We start from the raw sequence: 13,344 nt of genomic DNA, 5'->3' as shown, positions 1-13,344 counted from the left end.
CAGTTCACCGTTTTCTCGTTCCTTAAAGAATGTTTTGTTCATAACCAAAACTACGTAAAATAGCAGATAACTACAAGATGAGGAACAGAACACACATATGTACTAAACTTACTGTAAGGTCACATTTTCTATAGATATGTTATCTAATGAGGAATTTAGACAGCTAAGTGGTCGCAGCTTTAATGAAAAATGGCTATCTATAACTAGCACGAAAAAAGCAAAAATGAAAGCGCTGCATGAAAATCTACGAGGTGTGTTCAAAAAGAAACCGAACTTTTGAAATAGCACGCAAACCGGCAGCGCGCACGCTGCTGCTAATGAACCCATGTAGCAGCGGGTTTAGACAACAAACTGCCATTTGCCTCGTATCACTCTCACCATAGGTTGGTGAGCTACAGCCGTCGAAGTGCGCACGTGTACAAGCTCTTTGTTGGATTAGTGTCAAAGTAACAACGAATGAGGTTGAAGAACAACGTGTGTGTGTGAAATTTTGCTACAAACTTGGCAAAACTTTCCCAGAGATATGTCAATTGCTTAACCAAGCATTCGGGGAAAACTTTATGAGTCGCACTCAGTGCTATGAGTAGTTTAAGCATTTTGAACAAGGCAGAATGTCGGTTGCTGACGATCCCAAGCCTGGACGACCTTCCACATCAGCAGATGGTGGCCATGTCAAGAGAGTGCGTGCTCTGATTCGTGGAAATCGTCGTTTAACTGTTCGAGAACTAGCTGACGAAGTGGGCATCCGCATAGGATCATGGCATCCTATTGTGAATGACAAACTTGAGATGCGTCGTGTCCGTGCAAAATTCGTGCCGCGTTTGTTGAGTGTCGATCAGAAACCCCTGTGTTGAAATAAACCAGGAACTGCATGCCACTGGCAATGATAATGAAAACTTCTGTAACATCACAACAGGCGATGAGACGTGGGTTTATGGCTCTGATATTGAAACAAAAGTGCAGTCGTCGCAGTGTGTGGGCGAACAGTCTTCTCGTCCAAGAAAGCACGCATTAGTCAGCAAAAAATCAAGGTAATGGTGGTGTTTTCTGACTGGAAAGACATAGTCCATCAGGAATTTGTACCACGTGGCCAGATGGTAAACAAGGCAGCCTACCAAGGAATTCTAGCGTGTTTGCAAGATGCTGTGTGCAGTAGGAGACCTGAATTGTGGGAAACCCAGACCTAATTGTTGCAACATGACAATGAGCTAGTTCACGCGTCGCTCCTTGTCTGCGGCTATCTAGCAAAACATCACACTCTCGTGCCCCATCCACCGTACTTTCGAGACCTAGCCCAAGAAACCTTTTCCCTGTTTCCTGAACTTAAAATACCCATAAAAGCAATTTCAAGACAATGCGACACGAGACCTACGTGCCATCCCAGAAAAAGCATTCCAGGAGGCTTTCCAAAAATGGATGAGATGATAGGAACAACGTATTGCCAGAAGAAGGGACTACTTTGAAGGGGACATGCATAAAATGTTGTACAATAAGCAATAAAGATGTTAGAGCAAAAGTTTGGTTTCTTTTCGAATACACCTTGTATGTATTTGAATTGAAGAACTCTTTTGGGAGCCAAGCAACATAAAAAATATTTTGTCTTCCGGAGCACACTCTGTATACATGCCGCAGTGGTTGGGTGAATGCAGAGAAATCCAAAGTGAAGTTTTTATGTTTACATTGCTAACAAGAGAAAAAAAGCATTTTTAAATATGTGTTTCATTTTAACATAATTGCTCCGTCATCACAAACACATGTCATTCATATATATTCAGAGTTATTTGTCCTGATGACTCCTGGGCCTCCAGGTGACCGTCGTACCTGGAAGGAAAAAGAAATGCCACTTAATGTTGGACGATTAAAAAAAAACTGCTTCACCTTGGCCCTCTTAGGGCTATGTTTGTTCAATAGTCGTTCGAAGCCAATATAGTAGTGATCTTGCAAGAAACAGATCTCAATGTTAACCACAAACTTCTGAGACTGCGAGGTAATAATCAGAGTTCTTTTATTTGACTTCCCTCATTTTGGTGTGGCTAAAAAACCACACTGCGCTTAATTGCACCTTGTTGGGGGAGATAACAATTGTTCAGACTGCGTTCAACACCCTTGCATTGCCCTGCTACATGACATGTGGGTTGTTGCTGTAGTGCATGGAATTGCATTGAAGTGCACACATTCACTTCCTTTCTATTTTAAATCTCGGCTCTCCTGTTGCCTTTCATTCCCTTTATACCCCTTCCTCAGCACAGTCACTTGCATTTACGCTGGTGAACCTGCCTGTCTTCCTATCTTTCTACCTCCTTTCTCCAAGAGCACGTGTCAGCATTATAAAACTAGGTGTCCATGATTTACTACAGAAAGCTGAACATTCCATATCACACACTTAACATGTGAATAACTCATAAGAGATTATGAAAGACATGCGAGTGTGTCCGACCTTTGAATTTACAGCATTGTATTTGAAATTTCACTGGCATTAACACTAAAGTCCATCCTTAATTAATCTGAATATGATGAGTGCATACACAGTGTAAACAAAGTAATCAAGCCATGGCAATAGACACAAACACATAATGCTCTGGCAAGGAACTAAAGAGAGAAACGTACATTTAGTTGCATTCTTCACGTCATGTACGAACACATTTCACATATACTAGGCCTCTTCTAAATGAACTCAATGTGCTTGGGCTTATTATTTATTTCGCAGTCATATTTCCTCACACTTGCAGGTAATTATTATTTGGCCCACATTGTCAGCTGGCTCTCAGGGGCACTCATTTAGGTCCCTTACACTTACTGGCATTCAGTTGTACTTGCATTTACACTGGCCTAAACTCAGTGACTTCCCACTGTTCTGAAATCAGCAGAAATTAGTGAGAGGCTCTCGAATGTGTGTCTATCTCTAGTGATATTACAGCTCGTGTAAGTGCTTCAATGTTCTCCGCATGTGAGAAATATTATAAACACTTGTATCTTTCTGAGCCCCACACCACTTATGAGCTGCAAAATATGAGCTTTTTCTTCGTGTGCTTCATCATAAGCATATATTTCCGCACTGCAATGAACAGCCATTTTTGGCCTGATTTTCGCTTACCGGTGCTGTGGTCCACTCTAAAGTTCCAATGGAGAGCCCGGGGTTCTGCTTTCATGAGTGGCGTTCTTATTAGTGCTGACGTCCCACTTTATTCCTGCAATAGAAAAAAATACAGTTAAGCGAGAATAAAAAGATAATGCAGAAATTTGATACCTAACTCGAGAAGCATAAGCTCATAAGAAAGGTCTTATTAATGCCTATTTTTGGGGCTAGTGCGTATTTCATAGTCGCAAATCAACACAACATAGCAATCACCACACAAAAGCAAAATGTCCAACTTGTAATGTTCTTTTGCTTCTTTCATAGTTTCTTTAGCTATGCATGCAGCGCTTTTATCTCAGAACATTATGGAACGACGCAAGTACTGAAAACCAGATTTTTCCGTCTGCTATAAAACTTGAAATTACTACAATCGACGTGACATGTCGCGTTGTTGAAATTTTGCCAGTTGCATAGAACTTCGCCCCTTCTACAAGTGACGAGTGTACTGCTTGTCTCCAAGAGATAATGTGGCAGATCCTGCGGCTAGTGCAAACCGTCCCTTCGGAGCTGCTGCGTCGTTGGAGTTATTTGATTATGGTCGCGTCACGCAAGCTTCGAGCTAAATCGGCCTCTGAATTTTAGTGAAATCGACGCATTAAACAGGAAAGCAGCACTAAAGCCAGAAATCTACGCAAATCGACACACTACACAGAGGAATGTGCGTAACACAGCAGAATTTTTTTTTTCAAGATATAACCTTCGTTTGACAAACTGGAACTACGAAATGCAATGAATTAATCACGCAAAGCCCACGAAAGGAATAAAAAAAGGCGCATTTCATGGTTAGAATGCTACACGCGATTACCAGCACCTCTGTAAAACGCAAGCCCTAACGAAAATTCGCGCATGAAGTTTCGACAAATGGTCACTTGAATACGCAACAAAAAATCGCCTGCAATCATACAATTGGGGGAAACCTAAACGGAGCTACGCCTGCAGTTATAACTACTTCACACACCAAAACTTCCAATGCGCGTGTTCGCATTAGTACGACACGTTCAGATATTTAAATCGCCGACATTTGTTATCTGCTGGCTCATAATATAGCAATGGTAGAAATTAAGCATTTAGTAAGCGTAGCGTATAGGAAGTAAAAATCGACCTACCAAATAGGCACAGGTTCGCAGCTCTACAGCACGCACTCCTGCGCCCGCTGATCAAGCGCACACGGCGGCCCGCCGCCGCTGATCGTCGGTGTGGCCGTTGTACTCGCACGAGTTGTCGAAGTTGCACTGCTTTTTTGCAATTTCCGGTAACAACGGTGGATTTGAACATCACTGACATCACCGAGAGCGTTCACTGACGTGGCCAGATCACTTCACAACACGAACACATTCGCATAACGTTGCCGGTACAAAGATATGACGAAAATTACCGCCGAAAACTATCGCCTCGCATACGCCGGAATAAGCCATGTTCTCGCTCCTTCCCGGTCCGGTAGGCGCAGCCTTTCCTCCTCCTCCGCCATGAAAGCAACGTGGAGGCGTCGACTTGTTTCTCTTCGTTCTATCCTTTTGCCTTTCTCTTTACTTTCTCCCTCAAAGCATTACCCTCACTGCTCCTTACAGCTTTTGCTTTGTAACGCTCTCTCAACGCTTCGGCGCGCTTTTTGCGCGCCAAATTTGCAAAGCTGCATACAAGCGTTGCGTCCGCTCGCGGACGCATATAGCGGGCCTAGCCTGCCGCCGCAGCCATTGTCACGCATAACATTGCTTGAAAGTCCGTTTATATGCAGTACTTCACGTTGGAACGAAAATATACCGCATATGTGCCGGACATTATACGGTACTTGACTAAGAGTGTAGTCAAAAACGAACACGTTATAGTGAATACATTCAATAATAATTTCAAACACTCTTCACACGTTCATCGCCTATAAGTATACCTTTGGCTGAGGTTGGTGTCTTTATGTCAGAAATTGTTATAACAGAGTCAGGTGTGTTGAAGTTACATTTAAAAATTGATACGAAAAAGGCACCTGGTCCCGACAACATATCCAACACATTTCTGAGACGATACGCACAACAATTAACTTCCTTCTTGCACATTATACATATTGAGTCACTCAGAACTGCTACGCTTCCTGCCGACTGGTTATGCGCAAAAGTGACGCCCATTCATAAAGAAGGAAAGAAAACACTTGTAGAAAATTCCGGCCCATTTCACTAAGAAGTGACTGTTGTAAACTGATGGAATACATCATTATCAAAGCAATCATGACATATTTAGAAGAAAATAATTTGTTATACCCAATTCAACATGGCTTTAGAAAAGGGCTGTCGACAGTAGCCGAACTTGTACAGATAACAAAAGACTTCGCTTCAGTAATTAATTCCTGATTCCAAACTGACGCTATACTTACTGATTTCTCGAAGGCATATGATCGCGTCATATATTCCAAACTTATTGAGAAGCTTAGGTCCATTGGCATAGATTCAAAATTGTTAGCATGGATTATTGCCTATTAGTCAAATCGTACCCAATTTGCAACCATTAATAACACTAAGTAAGACTTGCTTGACGTGCACTCAGGTGTACCGCAGGGGTCAGTATTAGGGCCATGATTGTTTCTTACATATGTTAATGATGTCGCTACTTGTGCTGAGGATGCCATAAAAGTGAGGCTATTTGCCGACAATCTAGTGGTGTACACCTGTGTGCACGGTACAGATGACGAGAAGAAACTAAACTCGTCTCTAGATAAAATCGCTAGATGGTGCAATATGTCGGGCATGGAAATTAACATCACTAAAACAAAGTACATGAATATAAGCCATCAGAAGTCATTGATTACGTATGATTATACATTGATGGGTTCTAATGTAAATCTAACAGAAGCTATAACATATTTAGGTATAAGCATTACACGTACGCTAAAGTGGGACGTTCATATTGAACATATATGTACGAAAGCATTCAGAAGACTCGGGTTCTTGCGAAGGAAGTTGACTGCGGCACCTGCTCTTGTCAAGCTAACAGCATATGAAACAATAGTGCGACCTATCCTCGAGTTCAGTAGTATAGTTTGGAGCCCTCATCAGGTATACCTTGCAGATAGGTTGGAAAGTAACCAAAGTAGAGCACTACGGTTCATTTATTCTAAGTATTCTCGCCACGATAGCGTGAGTGATCTCCGGAATGTAGACGGAATACCTACACTTGCCTGTTGACGTGTGGCTTCACTGAAGTTCCTTTTCATGCTTTATCATGACTGTGTTAACATAGATGAAAAACAGCACTTGAACCCCCCATCATCATTCCAGTAGAAACTGCCATGATAAGCCCGTCGCACGCTGCAACACATTCAAATTCTCTTTTTTTTCCGAGGTCTATATAGAAATGGAACGGGTTGCCTCGGGATCTTGTCGAAACAGACAGTGTTGAAAACTTTGTGAATAAAAAAGAATCCTACTTCGGCATACATTAAGTGTAGTGATATGTACTAATTTACTTGTAAGATTAGTAGGCGTGACAGTAACCGCTTGTATATTGTCAAAATTTTGCGTGCATTTTTTTTCTTTTTCTTTTCTTTAGCGAGGCGTAATTGCTTGCTTATTGTAGAAGTTCTTGCTGATGCAAATATGTGTACCACATGTACTTTATGTCCCATTTCCTGTAACGGACTGTGCAAGGCTGACAGTATCTTTCAAATAAATAAATAAAAGCGTGAAGAAATTCGCGTGGAAAACCGCCTCAGAAGTACCAAGAGAGACGGTTTTACTATCGCGTCGCGCGACACAACGTTTGTCATCCTTGAGGCGCCTAAACCCATGATGAATTTATACCCCGGCGACTCGAGCACTTTGGAGCACTGTCGAGTCCAATCCGGGTCGGGTGCTTCTGCACGGGCACTTTCGGCCATGTTTTGCAGGATCCGGATGTAGTAGATCGCGAGCGTAGGCTGCACTGCAATGCTGAGTAATCTCAGCCAACTCCTTGCGGATTGTTTGATGCGGAATTTTGATCTGTATCGGGCTTGTCGCGATCAAAAGTGCCCGCGTTGCACCGGTATTAAGGAACGGCCGACAGCCAAGCGATAGAAACCACCGCTTCCCTCCTCTCGCAACACAGCTGGCGTAGTGAAGACACAGTACGCTCTACATTCTTTTTACAGCGAAGCTTTCCTTTCCCCTTTCTTCGAATTTCCACTGCTGCTGCTGCTGCTGCTGCTGCTGTCGTGTCTTGCGCGCTGCGTCGGGATATTTAGAGCGCGCATATACATGGCAGGAGCGTGGCAGAGAGGAAAGGCGACACAAGATACTCGTTTGGACCTTTCCATCTCTTTGTCAGAATGTCTGCTGGAGCTCCCTGGGCGTCGCCACCATACCCTCTCGTCGGATGTACTCTTCCGTGACGGTAAGCGCTGCAGTTTCTGCAATACTTTTGCGGGGGAGGGGGGGGGGCGCAAAAGCATTGCAGAAACTACAGCGCTTAGCTTTGTACTAACGTGCAGCCGTCCATAAGGGACGTCGATAAAGTGGTAGAGATGAGGTAGTGAGAGGAGGCACAGAATCGGTATAACCGACGCAGCTTTGCCACTCTTCGCTCGCAGCTCCCCCCATACATGGGAGGGGGGGGGGGGAGGGCGCGAGTGGGAAAATGCTACGTAAGAAGGCAAGGAAACGCTACTGCTAAGACAGGACAGCGGTTGCGGACAAAGTGGATAAATTTAAGTTTAAGGTACGGCACGGAACGTCTCGGCTATTTCTGAAAAATATACACGATGCAAGTTTGTCAAGCGGACAACTGACGCAGGGCGTGCAAACGCGAAGTCGCTTTAAAGCACCGTAGCGTCTCGGCGACACTACAGAAGCGGCCGCCCGTCAAATCAACATTTTTGTGCCCGCTGCGGTAGTTATGTGACAATGGCGTTGCTCGAGGTCTCGGGTTCGTACCCGACCACGGCAGCAGCATTTCAATGCGGCCGAAATACAAAAAAAAAACACTCGTGTACATTGATTTAGGTGTACGTTACAGAACTCCAGGGGGTCAAAATTCATCCGGAGTCTGGCACTAGAGCGTACCTCATCACCCGATTGTGGTTTTGGCACATACAGCCCCATGATTAATTTAAAGTTGAACACTCCTGCCACGATGCGATGTGCCGTGTGAGAAATTGTCAATCTAACCTTGTCGAAAGTTATGAACAATTAATGGTGTGCAATGACGCCTCAAGCAAACACGTCTAGCTGTGTGTTCTGTGTGCTACGTAGAGCAACAGCAGTTTTGCACGCAAGATAAGCTTTAACATCAAGTCACCACTGTCGCGTTGGACCAAAGGCTGAAGAAATTAAACATTCGCCGTCAACATGCATCACCACTAATTATCGTCAAACAAAGCAATACAGCACAGAAAGCCTTGCTTGCATCGATTCCCACAGAGCGTGATACCCACATGATGTTTTGCAAATGGGCTGCCTAATCACAAGCCTGTGCTGAAGCGCTCAACTGCTTTCAATTAGCTTCTACAGAAATGTTACCGATGTTTGCAGATAGCCCCCGCGCACTGTCAAACAAACATGACAAATAACAATGTGCATCGGACGCGCAAATCTACGCTCAATGCATCACTCAAACCACGTCGAACTAGAGATGCAGGGATAGTCCCGTCGACACGAGCAAACTGGCATGACGTGGTTGTGGCTCCAGCAGCGCCGGTTGACTGGAGCTTGAGGCTGATTCATTTTGTTATAAAATCCTCACACCCGCGTGAGGGTGACTTTCCTTGAATTCCCTTCGACGCTTTTGCAATTAAACGCACTCATCATCTTGGTATACACCTCCTTCTCACGCTAGATGCGCTGGCGACGCATACGCTTCGATACGAAGACAGCACGACGGCGACGGCTTCTTAATTGCTGTTACAAGTATATGGCTCTTCTTACAGCAAGAAAGAACTTGAAATTATATTAGATGCAAAAGCAGCCTAAAGTTCAAAGACGTATATTCTAACTTCGGTACGAAAATCACGGAGGTGACAAATGCGCGGCCGCAGCTGCCGAATTCATGACGCCGCACTTCTCATGCATGAATTTGAGCCCCACGAAAAACATTGCGAGTGCAGTTAAAGTCAAAGCCATCTACTCGTATGTGTATTACAGTGACCATAAAAGAAGCGTTCATGGGTCGGAATAAATAAAAAGCGGTAAAATAACGCGATTGCAATAAAATGGTTGTTTAGAGAGATAAAATATTGCAAGCGCAAGAATGATTACAGTAACAATATATCAAGAGCGCTTTTTAGTACATCTTATTTTTTTTTACTTCGCGGGAACAAAGCTTGTTTTTGTAGGAGCAAAAATAATTAGAACTATTTTTGCAAGAAAAGTCTTAGATACAAGAATTAGAACCATTTCATATTTTGTTTCCAGAAATAATTAGAAACCAGTTTTGCCAACTTGCCACTTAAGCTTCACACACAATGCCTTTGATCTATGCAAAGCACCCGCGTGTGCTCGAAGGCCCTACCTAGTGTCATCAGTGAACGCGCCCGTGTCTGGCACGGGCCCGCGGCTTCAAGCCCGAACCCAGCCCAGGCCCTCTCCTGGCCCACCAAAATTTCTTTCTTCAGCCTAGCTGGCTCCGCGGGCCGTGTGGTGTCCGAACTTTCGGGTAAGCACGCTGACGTGCAGTGCACTAGGTATATATTAAAAATTGGCTGCACCCCCTTCTACGGGTGCCGCCATGATGCCCTTCGCAACGTCTGCGTACATGCGGTAGCGTTCAACATAAATCCGGGACAAGCGTGTGCTTTTGGTTGTTATATACTTCCACGTAAAATATACTTTACAAATTAAGTTAATATTGCTTAATAAAAACATTCCCTTGAGACTTCGGACGAATGCATTTGAAGCCAAACGCACGGAATCTGGAGCCGAAGTCCCAAAGGCTCCAGATTCCAGATCACGCTCCAGGCTCGGAATAACTTTTTTCTGATTGGTCAGCGGCATTCGACTAATAATATGTTAGCGGTCCCTATTAGACTGTTCTTGTTCTTAAGAACTTTACTAGCGTAAGAACCTTTGTGAATACTGGCCCTGTTCCTTACCTAACGAAAATGTTGCTTTCGTGAGGACTGGTGAAGGAAGCTTTCAAAAGACATTTCCTTCCTCCATCCACCCTTTGGGGTGAGGAAGCATGAGGCACTTCCTCACATAAGTTTAGGGAGTGGCCTAAGGAAAGGAAGGTTGCGGAATTTGGTCGTAAGTGTTGAATACAGAAGGATTACAGCAGCCGACCATCATATGTCAAACATCTTAATGGACATTGGCAGCGACACCACAGAGGTCATTATGCTTTGCAGGCACACATGAATGTTGCCGAGCAAGATACACAGCATATCTCTGAAGGGTACCTCCAGCAAGACAAAGTTGGGACAAAGCGAGCGCACACTTGTAACACGGCTTTATGAAATGGGTAAAACAACTGGGCCCAGCGCTAATCCACTGCTTTGAGTAATTTCTTTTTTGCTTTATTTTGCACTCACGAGTACCATTAGCTGGTAGGCGTTAGGAATACATAATAGATGGTAATTTTGCTCGCTATAACTTAATGAGCCAGCGTTGTTGAGACAAAGCCTTGGATCTTTAAACAGACTACGTGTGCATTCCACGGTGATTCATAGAGAAGCGCCAACATGTGAAGACCAATATGTACAACCGTGGCTTTGAAGTTTGGTTTCATGGCATTACAGACTATGTATTATGCGAAAACGCCTCGGTCCCGCGGTCCACGGCAGCAGCTCCAGTCCCGGCCGGCCGCGCCCGAGGGCGCCCAGCCGCAGCTCGCACGTTCCTCGCACCACTGCTCGCGCGTCCGTCCTCTTCTTTGTCCACGGTTGGCTCCTATCCACTATTCACGTCAGCGTTCCCACATTGCCCATCCTTCTGCAAGGGCGTTGACGGCACTGGCTGGCAACATGGCATTCGAACCCGGCGGCACGGACGACGAGAGATGCCGAGTCACGATGGGAAACGACGCTACGCGTTCCCTGAGCACGGCCACGATTACAACGAAATACACACAACAAAGACACGCACACTTACCGCTGCTACGCGTTGCAAAATAACTCGCTTACTCCACCACGTCGTCACAGGAAGCGCACCGCAAGGCACAAAACAAGGAGAAGCAACGTGTCAGCGGCGGGTGGTGTAGTTGGTCGTCGGCACAACAAGTGCAAGCATTTGCTAGCGCCATCCCTTCTACCATGGTCAGCGCCTGCAAAGGCGTTGACGGCACTGGCCCACGGTGGCTGGCTGCGACGGCATGACACTCCTTCCGGTGGGCGAAATTTGGAGACTGATAAAGCACCGAACGAGGATCGGCGGAGCCGTCAAGGCCGAGTCACCGAGGTCTTCCAGGAACCCGCAGGTCCTAAACCTGACTGGCGTCCATGACAGATTCCTCGCGAATATTGAGGAGACCAGGTGGTGCAGCTTCGGAGTTACGGTCTTGCAGGAACCAAAGGTCCTCAACCATGTTGAGGTCTTGCAGAAACCAAAAGGCCCTAAACCGTCCCCTGTCGCACACCTGGTCTAGTTTTCTTCTCCGACCTCGTTCTGACGAGTGCACACAGCAGGTCGCCGGAAGGAGGCGCCGCCCGCTCAATCCCTTGCCACCAGAGACGACACCGCACCGCAGCAGAGAACCAGAGAACCACGCTCCGAGGGACGGAGGCGCTCTTGAGGTGGCTTTGGCGCGATCGCGCGCATGATCTCACCTGCGCTGGCGACGCTTTCTCGAACGGCGGCGCCGGGAGCGGCAGCAGCGCGTAGAAGCTCAAGCCACCACCACGACCCACGCCATGCACGATGACGGCGAAGGAGGAGGAACCGCCGGAATCTCACATCATCGAACGCCAGAGGTGCTGCTCGCACCGCGGAAATGGTCACGCGCTATGGCCGGGTAGAAGTCGCTACTAGCCGTGCAACGGGTATCTCCAGCTTTCCCCACGACCATGGTCCGCCCCGGAACGCAGCCGGGGCCCCACGTTACGGGCGCCAATGTGGGAAAACGCCTCGGTCCCGCGGTCCACGGCCACAGCTCCAGTCTCGGCCGGCCGCGCCGAAGAACGCCCAGCTGCCACTAGCGCTTTCCACGCACCACTGCTCGCGCGTCCGTCAGCTTCCTCATCCACAGCTGGCTCCAATGCCACTATTCACGTCAGCGTTCGCATAGTATCAATGCACTGTATCACTGAACGTGACACATTTGTTGGCAGAGACGCTACAATCCATGCGACATGCATGTCGTCACCTCGTCTATGCTGTACCTTAGCTTATCTTTTTGTACAAACCGTCACGTCAGTTTGCAAGCACGAGAATGATCTCGAGAGGGCGAACCCTCACGACGGACCCTGTTTGTCTCGATGGCGGCTTGGGCTGCAGCTCTGCGAAATTATCCGGCACTGTGCTACCACATGAGCACCATGGCGCCTAAACATTAGCCCCCCCCCCCCCCCGCCCCCCCATAGCCTGATGATGAAACAAGACCCAGTGAAAGCACTTCGTCCATGTAATATCTACAGCGTATTTAATTTCAGCTGCACCACATCTTTAAAAATTGCGTGTGGCAGATAGCACAGTTCTAATTCTTGATTTAAACTACTCGATGAGGCGGCCATTACTTCCACAAAAAATTAAAACGCCTAATTGAATATTTACCATAATTACGCTAATCCACTTCTTAAATAATTATTTTACAGCACATCTTTCAATGTACGAATTATTGCCGCTGAGTTCGCCAGGCGCATCCACTTGGAATAAACTCTCAGGACTGAATCAGTTTTGATGTATTAACTTTCGAAGTGTCCGACGAAATGCATCGGCGTTCTAGTTTTAATTACTGAAATAATTCTTTATGATTAAACCTATGTTTATACATGAAGAATTAGTGCCACGAGAAATTTTTGTAGTTTCTGCTTAAAGCAATGTCGCGTGCTATCAAATAAAATGTTAGCAGCGTTAACGTTCACGTGCCGCCCAAAAAAGAGGGGAAAAAACGTGCAACCTTAAACCTTTTAGCCTATGGGAATAAAGCAATCAAATTTTCCATGCAAGAAGATGTCGTCTGATTATTTAATCGATGCGGCTTCTTCTGATCAACCAAAAAAATGCAGCAGGCTTTCTTAATAACATTGATTCAGGCAGACCCAATATCGGCCGACGCATGTGGTACTGCTTGATTCATCAACATTTTATTTTTCAGAG

The sequence above is a fragment of the Dermacentor silvarum genome, chromosome 1 (assembly GCF_013339745.2).
Source record: "Dermacentor silvarum isolate Dsil-2018 chromosome 1, BIME_Dsil_1.4, whole genome shotgun sequence".
Classification (NCBI taxonomy): domain Eukaryota; kingdom Metazoa; phylum Arthropoda; class Arachnida; order Ixodida; family Ixodidae; genus Dermacentor; species Dermacentor silvarum.
Note: the sequence above shows the minus strand (reverse complement) of the source record.